This window comes from Rhinolophus sinicus, linkage group LG03, assembly GCF_036562045.2.
Source record: "Rhinolophus sinicus isolate RSC01 linkage group LG03, ASM3656204v1, whole genome shotgun sequence".
NCBI classification, from domain to species: Eukaryota; Metazoa; Chordata; class Mammalia; order Chiroptera; family Rhinolophidae; genus Rhinolophus; species Rhinolophus sinicus.
In genome coordinates, this window is record NC_133753.1 from 86,717,178 (window position 1) to 86,733,343 (window position 16,166).

Below are 16,166 nucleotides of genomic sequence, written 5' to 3' on the forward strand. Positions count from 1 at the left end.
AAACTGATATTTTCCAGAGGGAAGGGAATTGGGGAGATGGGTGAAAAGGGGGAAGGAGAATATCGTCAATAATATTATGATATGTTCACATGGTGACATATGATGACTTGGCTTAGTGAGGTGATCACATTGCAAAGCATAAATGTTGAATCATTATATTGCACACATGAAATTAATATAAATTATATACCAACTATAGTTAAATAAATGATTATAAAAATAGAATATAGAAAAATAATTAGATTTAGATTTTGCTGCACCATATATCTCTAGATAGGATATGCAGATATTCCAATAATTGATAATTAAGTAGCCTTCTTTTATCCATAAATACTCTACTCTGAGATGTCTAAAGACTTTTTCTTTCCTCCCCATTGTCAGCTGAACCTTCTAATTTAATTTGTATCCAGAGACTACAATTCTCAATAGCAACATAGGGTAAAGGAGAGATGGTTAGAAAGTCATTGCATACTAAGATGTAAAATTGCATATGCTGGGGCAAAGGAAAAAATAAGAGTACTGAAAAAAGTTCACGTTGAGTATGGACTTGTGTGAGGATACTGCTTTTTATAAGTTGTTCCTGGACATGAATAAATGAAGATAGCAGCATATTTCCCACTAAACACAAATAACTGATGATTGTACCTTAGTTAATAGTGCCACACAAGATAGTTGGAAAAAAACGAGTGTGTATAACTATAAATTTACCCTCCAGCTTTATATCCTAGTAGGCAAATCCAAATATACTAGGTAAATGCTAAGATAGTAAATGACTTTCCATTGACTCTATCTGTTGGCAGAAGAGTCTAAAAGGATTGTTTTCCATTGATTTAAAAAAAAAAAGGGGGAGCAGAATGAGAACTATGGGGAAAAACAACAACAAAATTGAGCTGATACCAGAAATAAAAAAATAAAATAAAAACAATTCTAAATTTTATAGGGAAAATCATAACTCTGAGTATAAATTAGTAGAGATGAAAATAAACGTTAATATTTCCCCCCATATTTTCAATAAAATTTCAGCAGTAATGGCTTCATGGCTTCTATGCAATGACAAGTGGAAGGATGTAATGTGCAAATTGACTGAAATAAGAAAATCCAAAAAATAAAAATCACAATAGCAAAATTGAAATCTGCTTGGAGGCATTTTCCAGTCAAGATGAACTAAACAAAATGGAAACAAGCAATTTACCAGAGGCAGAGTTCCAAACACCGGTTATAAGGATGCTCAATGATTTCAGGGAGAACTTCAACAAAGAGATAGGAAACATAAAAATGGAGATGGAAAACATAAAAATGAACCAGTCAAAAATGAATAATACAATATTTAAAATAAAGAATACACTAAAGGAAATCAACAGTAGATTAGATAAAGCAGAGGATCAAATCAGTAATTTAGCAAATAAGGTAGCAGGAAATACCCAGCTATCAGAACAGCAAAAAAACAAAACAAAACAAACAAAAAAATCCTACAGAAACAGAACAGCAAAAAATCAGAAGAGCAAAAAGAAAACAAAAACAATAACAAAAACAATCCAAACAAAAAGCCCCATTAAGGGGCCTCTTGGACAACATCAAGCATATGAACATTTGCATCATAGAGTACCAGAAGGAGAAGAGAGAGAAAGAAATTGAAAATGTATTTGAAGAATTAATGACAGAAAATGTCCCTAACCTAGTGAAGGAGAGAGACATACAAGCCCAGGAAGCACAGACAGTCTCAAAAGAGATGAGCCCAAAGAGGCCCACACCAAGACACCTCATAAATAAAATGCCAACAATAAAATTAGCCATGGGGATGTAGGGTATAGCATGAGGAATATAGTCAATAATATTTTAATAACTGTGTATGGTGTCTGATGGGTGCTATGTTTGTTGGGTTGATCACCTCATAAGTGACATAAATGTCTAATCACAGTTGAACACCTCAAACTAAAATAATATTGTATGTCAACTGTAACTGAAAAAATAAAGAAATACTTTAAAAATCTGCTTTGAGAAAATGTTGGGAAATGAAAACTTACTCACGGATTGAAAAATTTTCAAATACAAGATTGAGAACATTTGAGAGAGTAATGTTGAGCGAAACAAGTCAGACAGAAAAAGCAGAGAACCATGTGATTTCACTGATATGTGGTATATAAACCAAAAACAACAAAAGAACAAGACAAACAAATGAGAAACAGAAACTCATAGACACAGACAATAGTTTAGTGGTTGCCAGAGGGTAAGGGGGTGGGGGTGGGGGTGGGAGATGAGGGTAAGGGGGATCGAATATATGGTGATGGAAGGAGAACTGACTCTGGGTGATGAACACACAATGGGATTTATAGATGATGTAATACAGAATTGTACACCTGAAATCTATGTAATTTTACTAACAATTGTCACCCCAATAAATTTAATAAAATAAAATTAAAAAAAAAAAAAAAAAAAGATTGAGAACATTTCTCACGATATGAGGAAATACCAAGGAGTGGTAAAAATGTTATGAGGGATAAAGACAGACTAGAGAAAAAAATGCTCAAGTTGAAAGAGTTTTTCCAAAGAAAAGGACAATAAATTAATCAAAACTGTTAATTAAAGCTTTTAAGTTGGTGCAAAAGTAATTGCAGTGTTTGCAATTATGTTTAACCTTTTAAACCGCAATTACTTTTGCACCAAAATAGAAGAAAATCTTCCACACTGGATAATTATGATTTCAGGGATAAACAACAAAATCTTACATCTAAACCCCAAAAGTTATGTACAACACAAAAGCAAAAGCAAAACAGCTTCAGAATTTTTACCTGTATCATCGAATTCCAGGAGATATTCAAAGTGTCATTAGCATTTATAATGTTTAGAACAGAAAGGGTAATATCCCAAGGATTCTACACCTAAATAAATTATTGTCTCTGTGAGAAGACAAAGGGAAAACATTGACAGATATACAAGATTCTCAAAAATACACTGTTATTTCTCCCAAAATGAAAGATTAAACAATTATTAATATTCTTTAGTGAAAAACATAATTAATCAGACCAAAATTGGGATTGGAAACACATGACAGATATAGTGAATGAGAGCCCTTGTGTGGTTTGCAATTAGAACACTGGAATAATGTTCTGTGCAGATTATACTGAAACATCTTTGCTGATGTTATCTAACGGATCTGAGGAGAAAATGTGTCTCAATATTCCGTCACTTAAGGCTCACAACCAAGTGTGTCTCCAGGATCCCTTTAGCAAAGGCACAGCTATGAAGGATGTGTACACATATTGCACAGAAACAACATTCTGGTAACTGGACTCCAGCTCCACTCAGCAACCATCTATATCTGTACACGTGTTCCTTTGATGTCAAAATTATACTCTGGAACTATATAGATGACATCCTGATAAATTCCATGCCTTCTTTGCTCTTGCCTATTACAAGCTATGGGAGACTGTATTTCAGTGGGTCATATAAATGGCAAGTATCATAATTGGGGGAATTTTTATTCTGATAAAAAGCACATATAAACATGTTTACGTTGACACCATGATATGGTCATGGAACTGTCTTTTTCAGCACCAGGCAACAAGTGGCCATCATAAATTTGTACACAGAGTGTGGCAAAAGTCTACAGAGCAAGTTTATCTCCCATTTAGGAGATACTAATGACCACCTGTTCATCGTACCTGTGGAGATTGTTTCTATACCTTACTCTGACAGTGGAAGATCGGGATATCTTTAATAGTTTTATAATTTAGCCAACTATCAAAACTTTGTTAATAAACAATGTATCTGTCACCTGTAAGTTTATTCCCTCTAGAGTGAAAAAATCGTTATATGCAATAAAGATATATAGGAAAATACATCTATTTGATTTTATTTCTTTAATCTTCCTTTGATCAGAGCCCATCTTGCCTACGCACCTCATTATTTCCCCTGGAATGTTACAGTTATATCTTAGTTTCTTTGTCTTCAGGCTCACTACAAGTCTGTCAATCCTCAAAACTATCTTGTGAGCTATCAAAAAATGTAAATCTGACCTTGTAAGTGCCACTTCTGTTTTCAAACTCTTCAGTAAAATGCCATTTGCCAAAACAAACAAACAAACAAGATAAAGATAAAGATAAAACTTTAAAACAAGTAGCACAGAATCCCAGGCCCTTCATGATCTTCTCTAGTTTCTTCTCTGAAATAGTTTTCTACCACTTCTTTTATACCATCCTACGTACAAATCTTATTAATCACTTTCACTTGCAAAATATTCCTTCACTGTAAAACAGATATTATACCTAAGTTTTTCAGAAATATGGTAAAAGAATACTCAACTGTACTAAGAAATTATATTTATTCCATATTTACTGGTAAAGGTTTTCATCTCTAATCTTCAACAAAGCTGTTTCAATTATTTCTTTGTTTTTTCATGCCTTTGATGTGTATGGTATCCCAACAAAGAAGGTAAGTATTGATAGTATCTAACATCATGCAAAATAATTTCAACCACAAATAATCAGTCTATTCCCAGTGCACATCTATGCAGATTTTAGAAGTATGTTTTCACATAGTGTTTGTCCATACAGACACAGAAATAGTTGCTGTTATTTCATAGTGTGTGCACACATAGCTTGTGGAATACAGTATTTGTTGTTGTTGTTCTTTGTTTGCTTGTCATTTATATATCAAGCAATGTATTTTACACACAGCAAAATTAATTTTATAAAATGTCCTTTAATTTCATAGACAATATGAAACATACTGCATAAGAAAATCTCAGCTTTGCAGTACAATTTCAAAGTTTATATAAATTGAAATACAGAGGTTAAACACTGGTGTACTGATAGCATTTTTGAACTTTGGATAAAATGTTTGTTAATTCTTGTATATGGTGTAAGAAGGTGATCTAATTTCATGTATCTGTCCAGTTTTCCCAGCACCATTTATTAAATAGACTGTCTTTGCCCCAACGTAAATTCTTGCTTCCATTGTCATAAATTAAATGACCGTATAGGTATGGATTTATTTCTGGCCTGTCTATTCTGTTCTATTGATCTATGTGTCTGTTTTTATGCCAAAACCATGCTTTTTTGATTACTGTAAACTTGTAGTATGATTTTATGTCAGGTAGCGTGATATCTCCCGCTTTGTTCTTATTTCTCAAGATTGTCATGGATATTCGGGGTCTTTTATGGTTCCATATAAATTTTAGAATAATTTTTCTAGTTCTATGAAAAATGTCATTGGTAATTTGATAGGGATTGTATTGAATCTATATATTGCATTAGGTGGTATGGACATTTTAATTATATTAATTCTTCCTATCCATGAGCATGGTATATTAAAGACTTAAATGTAAGACCTGAAACCATAAAACTCCTAGAAGAAAATATAGGAAGTTTATATTTGCAGACACTACCCTTAATGATATTTTTACTGATATATCCCCTCAGGCAAGAGAAGTAAAATAAAAAAAACATGGGATTACATCAAACTAAAACTTTTTTTCACAGCAAAAGAAACTATCAATAAAACAAAAAGACATCCTAATGAATGGGAGAAGATATTTGCCAAAGAACATCTGACAAGGGGTTAATTTCAAATATTTATAAAAAACTCATACAGCTCAACACCACAAAAACAAACAATCTAATTAAAAAATGGGCAGAGAACATGAAAAGACATTTCTCTCAAAATCCCAAATGACAGCAGAAACTCCAATCTGCTTTCATTAAAGCAGATTGGTGCAATCACTATGGAAAACAATACGGAGGTACCTCAGAAAAATGAAAATGGAACTACCTTATGTCCCAGCAATTTCACTCCCGGGTATCTATACAAAGAAATCCAAAACACTAATTCAAAAAAATATATGCACCCATATGTTTATGGCAGCACTATTCACAATAACCAAGATATGGAAACCATTGAAATGCCCATCAATAGACAATTGGATAAAGAAACAGTGGTACATTTATACAATGGAATATTACTTGGCCATAAAAAAGAATGAAATCTTACCATTTGTAACAACATGAATGGACCTAGAGAATTTTATGCTATGTGAAATAAGTCAGACTGTGAAAGACAAATACAATATGATCTCACTTGTATGTGGAATCCAAAGAACAGGATAAATGAGCAGACAAAACAGAAATAAACTCAGAGATATAGAGGGAAAAAAAACTGATGGTTGCTAGATGGGAGGGGGGAGGTGATAGGGGAGAAGGTGAAGGAATTAGAAAGTGCACATTGGTAGTTACAAAATAGTCACAGGCATGTGAAATACAGTTTGAGGAGTATAATCAATAATGCTGTAAAGATTATGTAGGGTGCCAGATGGTCACTGGACTTATTAGGGAGACCAATTCATAGACTGTGTAGATGCCTGAGCACTGTGCTATACACCTGATGCTGAAGTAGAATAATATTGAATGTCAAGTATAATTAAAAACAAACAAAACAAACAAACAAAATATATATATACATATGTATGTATGTATGTATATATATACGTATATACATACATATATATACATATACATACACATACACATATACATATACATATATATATGAGTATATAGTCACGGGATGTGGATACAGGACAGGGAAAATAGTCAATTGTTTTGTAATAGCTATATACGATGTCAGAGGGTTAGTAGATTGGGGGAGAGGGGTTATCACTTTGTGAGGGATGTAAATGTCTAACTATTACATTGTTTTGTACACCTGAAACTAACTAACTAACTAACTAACTAACTAAATAAATAAATAAATAAATAAATAAATAAATAAAACATAAAAGAACAAAAAATGAATATTAGCCAATCTGGAAACCTTACTCCCCATAATATAAAAATGATACTTTGAGATCTAAAATATTTTTTTCACTAAACAAACTATATAAACACTTAAAGTAATTATTAAAAATTCAACTTTAGAATTTATAAAGATTAGTTATAAAAATACATTGGCAGTCACTTTTATAAATGTACCATTCACTACATTACAAAATGGTCTCTAATATAAAATTGGTTTAATAACTAATATTTTAGAATCTGAGAAACCTCACATTAAATCAGTTATAAAATCCTCTTGGAAAACTTTGGTGTGCATCTTTGGAAGGTTTATAAAAAATATTCTAATATCACCTCAAAGGCCTGTAAACATTCCATTCTATTAAAGCACAACAGAATAAGTGATGTATAGTCAACTGCATACCGAATATGGAATAAAAAACCAAAACAAAACAAAAACTATATCTTTGTAGAAAATCACCATTCCCAGAATAACCAAAAAACAAACTTTAAAAGTATCAATTTTTAAACAGTTCTCTTTCCATTGTGATAACAAAAAGTTACAAAATCACCACACTGCTTTCATGTACCTTAGATGCCCTTTCAGACAAGGCCTCAAAAACAATTTAACCCAGTCTGAAAAAACCCTCTCAAATCCAATGACAAACTTATAAATTAATTTAAAAGACTTGACAATAGAACAAGTATATGTAATCAGAACACCTAATTTACATAAGAGGGTGCCAAAAAAAAACTGTATAAACTGTATAAACTGTTTTCCTTTTAAGGAAGGAAAAAAACTGTATTAAAATTGTAATACTCGTTGTATACTGATAACAAAAGGAGAATACAAGTCATATGTATACATTTTTTTTGGCACCCCCGGTATTTAGCTGTGTATTCATGTGTCTTTTATATTTATAATTTAGAATTTATTAGCAGAAATAAAATACACATGCACACAGTTTTAATATATAAATTTTAGGAAATAGTAAGAAATGCAAACCTATAGGGTAATTTGATTTATTTTAAAAATTTCAGTTTACCAAATTTTATCTACCACATTTGGATTATTGACAACAATTGTTATTTAGAAAATTCAAATTGGTGAAAATTCATTTCCTGTTTCTTGAGTATGTTTAATTTTTACAGAGCTTCCAGTAGTGCTGGTAACTTCTTTGAGGTCATTTTCCACTTTATCGTCTGTCACTAGATCTCTTGCATAACATATTTATCTTTGCGTTGCAAAAGCCTAAATAGAAGCTTCATTTTTGACCTTTTAATTTATAAAACTTCACTAAAATGAAAAAAAAAAAAAATCCATCCAATTTTTACACAAGTCCACAAAATATTTTCTTTCTTAAGAATCACTTTTATGGGAATAAAGATCATTCAAAGTTTTTAACTCTTCTGTTAGAGTTTTATTTGGATTTTCCAGGACTGCAACTTGATTTTCCAGGCGTTTCACATATTCTTTCTTCTTTCTGCAACATTTTGAGCAGCTTATTTGTTTTTCATCAACGTTATTTCTCTTTTCAATTGGGGGTCTCTGTCTTAGTTTTCTGAGATGTAAGAATCATAGGAGAGAGAAGTCATTGCCAGTTTGTGGCCGTGAAGTTGCTGAAGGAGTGGTTTGGATCTCATATGTCTGCATATCTCCCGATGCAGTTTGTACAACCACCTATTGCTGGGCACAAGTATCTGCTGACCATCAGAAGTCTGTGCATACTGGAGCATTGCTGTACCTTGCTGAGTACTGCCTGAATGTGTCATGGTTAATGTCGAAGTCCCTGGACTCCATCTGTGCCTGGACTGGCCAGATGCAAGGCTCCATTTGGGGTAACGGCAATGCACCCCTCCGGTGCTAGTCTGATAGATGGGAGTTGAAAGAGACATCGAAGTGACAGCAGAAACTCCAGGGTTTTTTCTGTTTCCTTTTCTGTCCCATGTATATTCATTCAGAAGATAGGTCTATCAAAAAAAAAAAAAAAAATTCTATAAGATGGGCGCTGTGCTAGGATCTCGTGGGCATCCTGTGAGAAGCCTGTACTATCAGATGAGTCCTGAGATTCCTCACTTTCTGATAAAAATGATACCTGTTGAGCAATATGAGAAATATCACCTCCCTGAACTGTTGAACGTGGTTGAGGTGCTGTCTGTGAAGTGTCACTCCTGTGGGAATCTTCCATAGTCAACTCTATCTTTCTGCCTTGCCACAGGATGGGAAGGAACTTCCACTCCCCGCTCCCGGGTAGATCTGAATTCACTACCTATTTCTCCACCCCTTTACACAACAGGAAGGCGCCTCTCTCTCAAGCGGCTTGCTTGCACTTGTAGTGCTGGGAGAATCAGTGTCACTTAGCCAACTGCTATTTCCTAGGCACTCCGGACCCCCACTGGTGGCAGGATCTACAGCAGACAGGGGCAGGGTGAAATAGTGTTTTGAAAGGAGACTCCACTGGTATCTGATCCATGGAATTAATTTAAACTGACAAAATATTTTTTAAGTGAATTATTCAAGTTGTGCTCAAATTGAAAAAAAAAAAAATAGGACAAGTAGTTTATGTACGTGCCTCACGCTGAAGAAATAGCTCCCCATTTCCATGTGTGTCACAACAGGGCATTTCAATGGATGAATGGCTTTGAGATCACTTCAAATGCCTTACAGCTTATCCAGAATAAAAATGTGGAAAACAAATATACCCTTGTAGAAATCAGCCCCCAAAAAATCTAGGTGCAAAAACCCATTGCAGGGTATTAAGAAACAAAACAAAACAAAAAATATCAGGGCCACTAGATCAAGCAATGATGCCTCACTCTTCTTAATTATAATTTCAATCATCCTAAGAGTAGGATAAAGCCAGAATTCAGAAAACAGTAAAGGGAAGTAAATAAATGTACTTGATCATTTCTTAATCTTCTCAATTCTGACACATAGTTGAGATAAATGCAATTCTTACTTTTCCACACACATTAACAGGGAAAGTAAGTGATTGTATTTATTTTACCTATGATGAAAAATACAAGAAATATTTAAAACTTCCTAAAGGGAGGTTCTGTTTTGTTATATACCTTATATTAAGTTTTAAATACTATCTTTTCAAATATGTGAAGCTAAATTTATCTGGTTTCCAACATTTCCTGGATATATATTTCAGGTGAAAATATTTTATACTTGACTTACATAATGATTTGAAGCATAATGATATTTATTTTTACTCTCTATCATTACTGAACCTATGCCCAGTTTACACGAATTACTTTTATATAAATCTAGGAAAATCATACTATGGAAAGGAACTGTTTCATTGAGCAATATCATTGATACGTGCCAAAAGCAAGAAAACTATTTTTCTTAACTGCATTATTGCTTCCCCTCCATTCAGTTGAATAATTGAGTTTATGGTGCAATACCTCAATGTCACTTAAGATTACCTCAACTCTGAATCCCCAGAGAACTTTGAGTATGCTAATAGTGAATAGAGCAAGTAAGAAAGAGAGAAGGAAAGGCAATCAAACAAAGAACAAACAAAAAGGAAAAAAAGCTTGTATAGATCATGTAGATAGGAGTGGGAAGGAAAGATAAAACCTATATGATCAAGCTTGGGAAAGAGTGTTTTGTACTAATTTCTCTCGGGTTCCTTTTTCTCCAATTCATTCAACCATCCACTAAAATCTGATTTTTCTCCTCACCCAATTTCTAATTTTATTTTTTTTTAAATGTAATGATTGAGTATGAAATTCCTCAGATATCTCACCCCTTCCTAGAAACTTACTTACATTCACATCGGGTATAAATGCAATTGTGTCCATCTACATTTATTATTTATATCTTTGCTTGCTCATTCAGTATTTTTGTGGCCTCCTGTAGCTTTCAATAGCTCAGCCTCTCAGTCTCAATTAGTCCTTCTTTTAAAACTAGTAATACATGTTTGTGTCTCGTAATAAAAAGTAAATTAAAAAGCGTAAGTCTCAGAATTTCCTTCCCCCAAGATGGAACAAAGTGCATTAAAAAAAAAAAAAAAAAAAAGATTAAAATGAAATGAAAAATGCCTATACCAACAGTTTCCAAAGCAAAAAAAAACACAAAAAAAGTGTAAAGTATAATTTATTTAACTTCAAAAACCAGAGGTGGAAGAAATGAGAAAACTATTTTGGATTGGCACAGAGAACCAGAAAAATTTCATCCCTACATGCATCAACTCCCCAGAATCCACACTGTTGAGATAACTAACTCTGTGAAGTTACAGAACTATGCAAATTTTTCAGCTAAACCAATTACATAGAAGTCTCTATATGTTTGGACTATTGAAATTGGCTGTTGGGGAGACAACAGTGAAGTCAGGAAAGTAGATAGCTTGATTCTCTAAGAAGGAAATTAAATCTTCTTGGTAAAACAATCCAGATATAAGGGTGTGGTATATAACACATAAGTTTGTGGCATACACTCATGTGTAAAAAAATTAACCTATTAAGAGAGACATAAGATTCCAGATATTGGTACAAAGCCAGAACACATTTTTCACTAGATAAATTTCTCCTACCTTACCTTGTCCTTTAGCTACAGAAATGTCAGAGAACACAAAATTCCTGGCTCTCCCTGTATTTGAGAGGGAAATCAAACTGGTATGAGATATAAATAGAAAGAGAATCAAACATTATGAAAAATTATATATGGACAGAAATACCTAAGCACAGACAAGATGAAAAGATATAAAGTAGAAAATATTTAAAATACTACAGCATGAGAGAAAAGAAGACAGAAACAAAAGATATATATGGCAAAAAAAACCCCACCATAACAGGAAAAGTTAAAGAACCCAAGAAAATGCTATAGATCAACGTAATAAAATAAAAATAAAATTTAAAACTTAAGAAAACATATTGAGGACCAACAAAAACACAGAAAACTAAATTCAATAAATTCATAAATTAATAAAACAGCAAGGATTAGTACAATAGTACAGAAAATTAAAATTAAATTAGTGTAAAAGGGCTTTAAAAACTATAGTGAATACCAATGTAAAATGATAAAATTATTTAGCAGTTATACATAAAGATATATATATATGTGTGTGTGTATATATATATATATATATATATATATATATATATACCGTGTTTCTCCAAAAATAAGACCTAGCCAGACTATCAGCTCTAATGTGTCTTTTGGAGCAAAAATTAATATAAGACCCCGTCTTATTTTACTATAAGACGGGGTCTTATATAATATATTTTACTATAAGACCAGGTCTAATATAATATAATATAATATAATATATATATATATATAATATAATATATATATATATATATATATATATATATATATATATATATATATATATATAATATAATGCGTCCAAAAGACACGTTAGAGCTGAGTGTCTTGTTAGATCTTATTTTCGGGGAAACATGGTATATATATGTATATATATGAGTATATGAGGTCGGACAATTAAGTTGGTGAACTTGTTGCAATGATGTTAACTTTTTTTTGATATCAGAAGGATTATTCATTATGAATTTGTACCAACTGGACAAACAATTAACCAAGTTTACTATTTGGAAATGCTGTAAGGCTGCTTGAAAAAGTTAGACGACCTGAACTTTTCACCAACAATTCATGGCTCTTGCATCACGACAATGCGCCAGCTCACAAGGCACTGTCTGTGAGGGAATTTTAGCCAGTAAACTAATCACTGTATTGAAACACCCTCCCTACTCACCTGATCTGGCCCCCAAGATAAAGGAAATATTGAAAGGAAGACATTTTGATGACATTCAGAACATGAAGGATAACATGACAGCTCTGATGGCCATTCCAGTAAAAAGTTCCAAAATTGCTTTGAAGGGTGGACTAGGCATTGGTGCATAGCTTCCCAAGGGGAGTACTTTAAAGGTGACCATGGTGATATTCAGCAATGAAGTATGTAGGAGTTTTTCTAGGATGAGTTCACTGACTTAGTTGTCAGACCTCCGTGTGTGTGTGTGTGTGTGTGTGTGTGTGTGTGTGTGTGTGTGTATGACGAAGAAAATTCAACATAAGATATAATCCATATTTCTGAAGCAGAGAAGTCAACAGGTGGTAAAAAGATTCATTCAACAATATACTCTAAGGAATTTCCATTATATTGGGAACATTAAAAAATGAACTTTTGATGATATGAAGTGCTCTGCTTCAAGGAGATTTGATACAGAATGTTCAGTACATGATATATTGTACTTAGGTTATTGTTCCTCAACTATAAAGGAATCAGTGAGCAAAACAGAAAAAAAGTCCTGTATTGCCCAGAGATTTAATTCTTTTGGAAACATGGCATAAAACACGCAAAATCAGTGACAAAATTAGTTCTACATGATTTGATCAAGGTATTTTTTATGTTCTTCAAACTTCTCCGTATTTCTAACATTTCGGGGGGGGGGGGGAAGGGGAGAAATCCGTAATCCGTAAGCTGTCATTCACTTTTAATACTGAGTTATCAACCAATCTTTTATTTCTCCCAAGACTATCTTTCTATTTACTGTAAATATGCTGGAGGAAGTTATTAAATATTTGCATTGAATTCCCAAAATCCTATAGGGAGAATAGAATAACACTTCAAAAACTGTATACTTTTAAAAAATACAAGAATAAATTTTAGAATAAAGTGATTATCTGGCTTTAGGTATAGTAGAGAGGCAATTTCTGCATGTGGAATGTGGAGTCAGACAGTTTCTGGTTCAAGTCCAGTCTGAGTTGTTGAATATTTGGATGACCTTGAGAAATTCACTTCAACATCCCATACTTCGGTTTCTCTAACTACACAATTTGGATAATAAAATCTACCTAATAAGATTAATATGATATAAAGCATGCACAGGGCTTTACATTCTTTCTATTGTTAATATAACCACAGAATACAAGTTGCTTCTTAATGCTATTTTCCTTTCCCATTTACCCTTCTTTTGTTTTATAAGTCAAGAACACATCTGGAAAATGATTTAAACCACAGTGGTGCTCAATACTGCATACACATTAGAATCATTAGGGATGCTTTTTAAAAATACAGATGCGTGAATCCCATCACTAGGGATTCTTACATAATTGGTCTCCAAAGGGACTGAAGCCTCAAATTTTATTTTAATCTCCCTGGTGACTCTTATTTGCAGCCAAGTTTGAGACCCACTTATTTAGAAACAATTTAAATGTTATTGTCTCACTAGGTTATTTTCAATTCCTGTAAATCCTGTCATTTGCATGTTATTGAGCTGTGTTTGCCCTATTAAAACATCCACTATGAATCAAATGCAAATTCTTGTCAGCCTCACCTTCTAAGAATTTCTCAAGCTCATCTACTCACTTTCCCTCATTTTGGCCATTTGGCCTTCATCGTCTTCCACCTGGGTTATTAAATAGTTTCCCTACTGCTATCTCTCTTTCCATGATGGCTCTTCTCAAATTTCTTTTTCAGGCCAGCAGTAGATTCTTACTATTCTACTAAATCTTTTCAATGCTTATAGCTCTGCGCCTTGTCCTTCAATGTCCTCCACCACTTTCTCCTGCTTGACAATAAAACATTATCTCTTACCATTGACGCTACACAATCTGTGTTCAAGTACCATCAAATTGTCATGTCATAACACTACATGAAATATAGTATATCTTTGCTTATGCCCATGCTGTTTCTTGTCCTTGAAATGTACTTTCTTTCTTTTCTGGGATCCTCCTTCTAGATTTATCTCAGAAATCCAATCCTCCTGAAAAACCCTTAAGCTCCTTGTTCCAGGAAAAGAATACCTCCCCTATGCTCATGAAGCTCACATTGCATGAACCACTCTATTAAAATTATTCTATTAGACTTTAAGTTCCTTAATGAAGCTATAGTGTATATCCTATTTTTTGTCCCTAAAGTTAGCATCTTACCTGTGGCGATCAATATATATGAATTAATTAAATTGGTCCAAGGTTCAAAAAAATATAGTAGCAGTAGAGACTTTGTGCTTTCTAGAATAGAAAAATCCTTTATTGTCAACGGCAATTAAGAACACTTTTACTGAGCTTTTAATCATCTTTTAGTCATACTTATAGCTAAAAATAACTTTAGGATTACCACATGCAGTGATGGAAACATTGTACTCTGCATTTTATGGGGTCATGATTTGTGTCTTGGAATAAATGGAGTATATAAATGGGATCCCGACCCCTCAAATTGTGCAGGTCATCCATGGTGGTCTAGGCTAACTCTAATCAAATATGCTAACATATTGAAGCAGTAACTTTCAAAACTTGTGGAATTTCATTATGCTTATAAGTTAATCGGAAAATATTCATCTCAAATTGAGCCATTTTTGCAAAATTAGTGGAATTGAAAGTAACATTTAAAAAATACATTTCTCAAATTGTTTTTAAATAATGGTATTTCACCAAGGAGACCTCGTTTAACAACTCACCACTTTAAAAAAAATTTTAAAAAGTGGATCTTTTCTGTTCAAAATATTTTTGTTTAATTATTTTAATCGTGAGAAATAAATTTGTAAAATGACAAATTATCAGAAAGCAGAAATTTAAAATGAGCAGACTTTTATTTTTAAGATTTAAATAGTCAACTAGAAAAACTAGTTCTGAGACCATTCTTTCATAATTGATTTTACTGTTATGACAGATGTATACATTCTGTTCATTTTTTTTCTTAAAAAGATCTTTTGACTTTGCCCTACCCAGCAGCCTTCTGCCCCACCCATAGCTTGAGTTTACCTCATATAATGAGTAGCAAAGTATCACAAGGAAGAGAGTCTTAGAAGTATTCTAAGATCGTGAACTTAATAGGATCTTCTCAGAAATGGCAAATTAACAGATTTTAAGATCTGGAGGCTATTTTCTAGACCTTGTTAAGATGATACTTAATCCTCAACTTCAGTCTGGTACATTTTTAAGCAACAGAAACAATCTGAGATCCCACACAGATGCCAAGCCTAAAATATGGCTTGGATAGTTCCGTTTAATGACCTGTTGTCAACAGTCACCTTGTTCAGGGAGATGATGCATTCTTAACACTGAAGCCCCATAATTACCTGGAACAATCCCAAATGCTGTTACAATTTTTTCAGGCTATAAAAATGTTGTTAATGCTGGGTCTGATTAGTCGACAGTTTTGTGACATCTTCTAAGGTTATAAAATGGGGGATTTATTTTGATAGTAGAATCAGATATTTTGCTTCTTGTGTATACAAGAAAGTATTGTAAATACAACTGCCAATTTTCTTAGAATCCACTTTTAAATTCAACAACCGAGTCTGAACAGTCAGTTTTAAAGCATCATGGTTATGACAAGGTTCTGTTTTTTTTTTTAGTTAGGATACATAGTACTTTCTGTTCCCAAATTACCACAAAGATATCAATAGAGACTAATTTAATTT

General features: G+C 32.9%; 1 pseudogene; it reads right to left on the minus strand.

Annotated features, from left to right (window-relative positions):
- Positions 1-8,127: 8,127 nt before the first annotated feature.
- On the minus strand, positions 8,128-8,956 carry LOC109458477 (cyclic AMP-dependent transcription factor ATF-1; annotated as a pseudogene).
- Between the last annotated feature and the right edge of the window lie 7,210 nt (positions 8,957-16,166).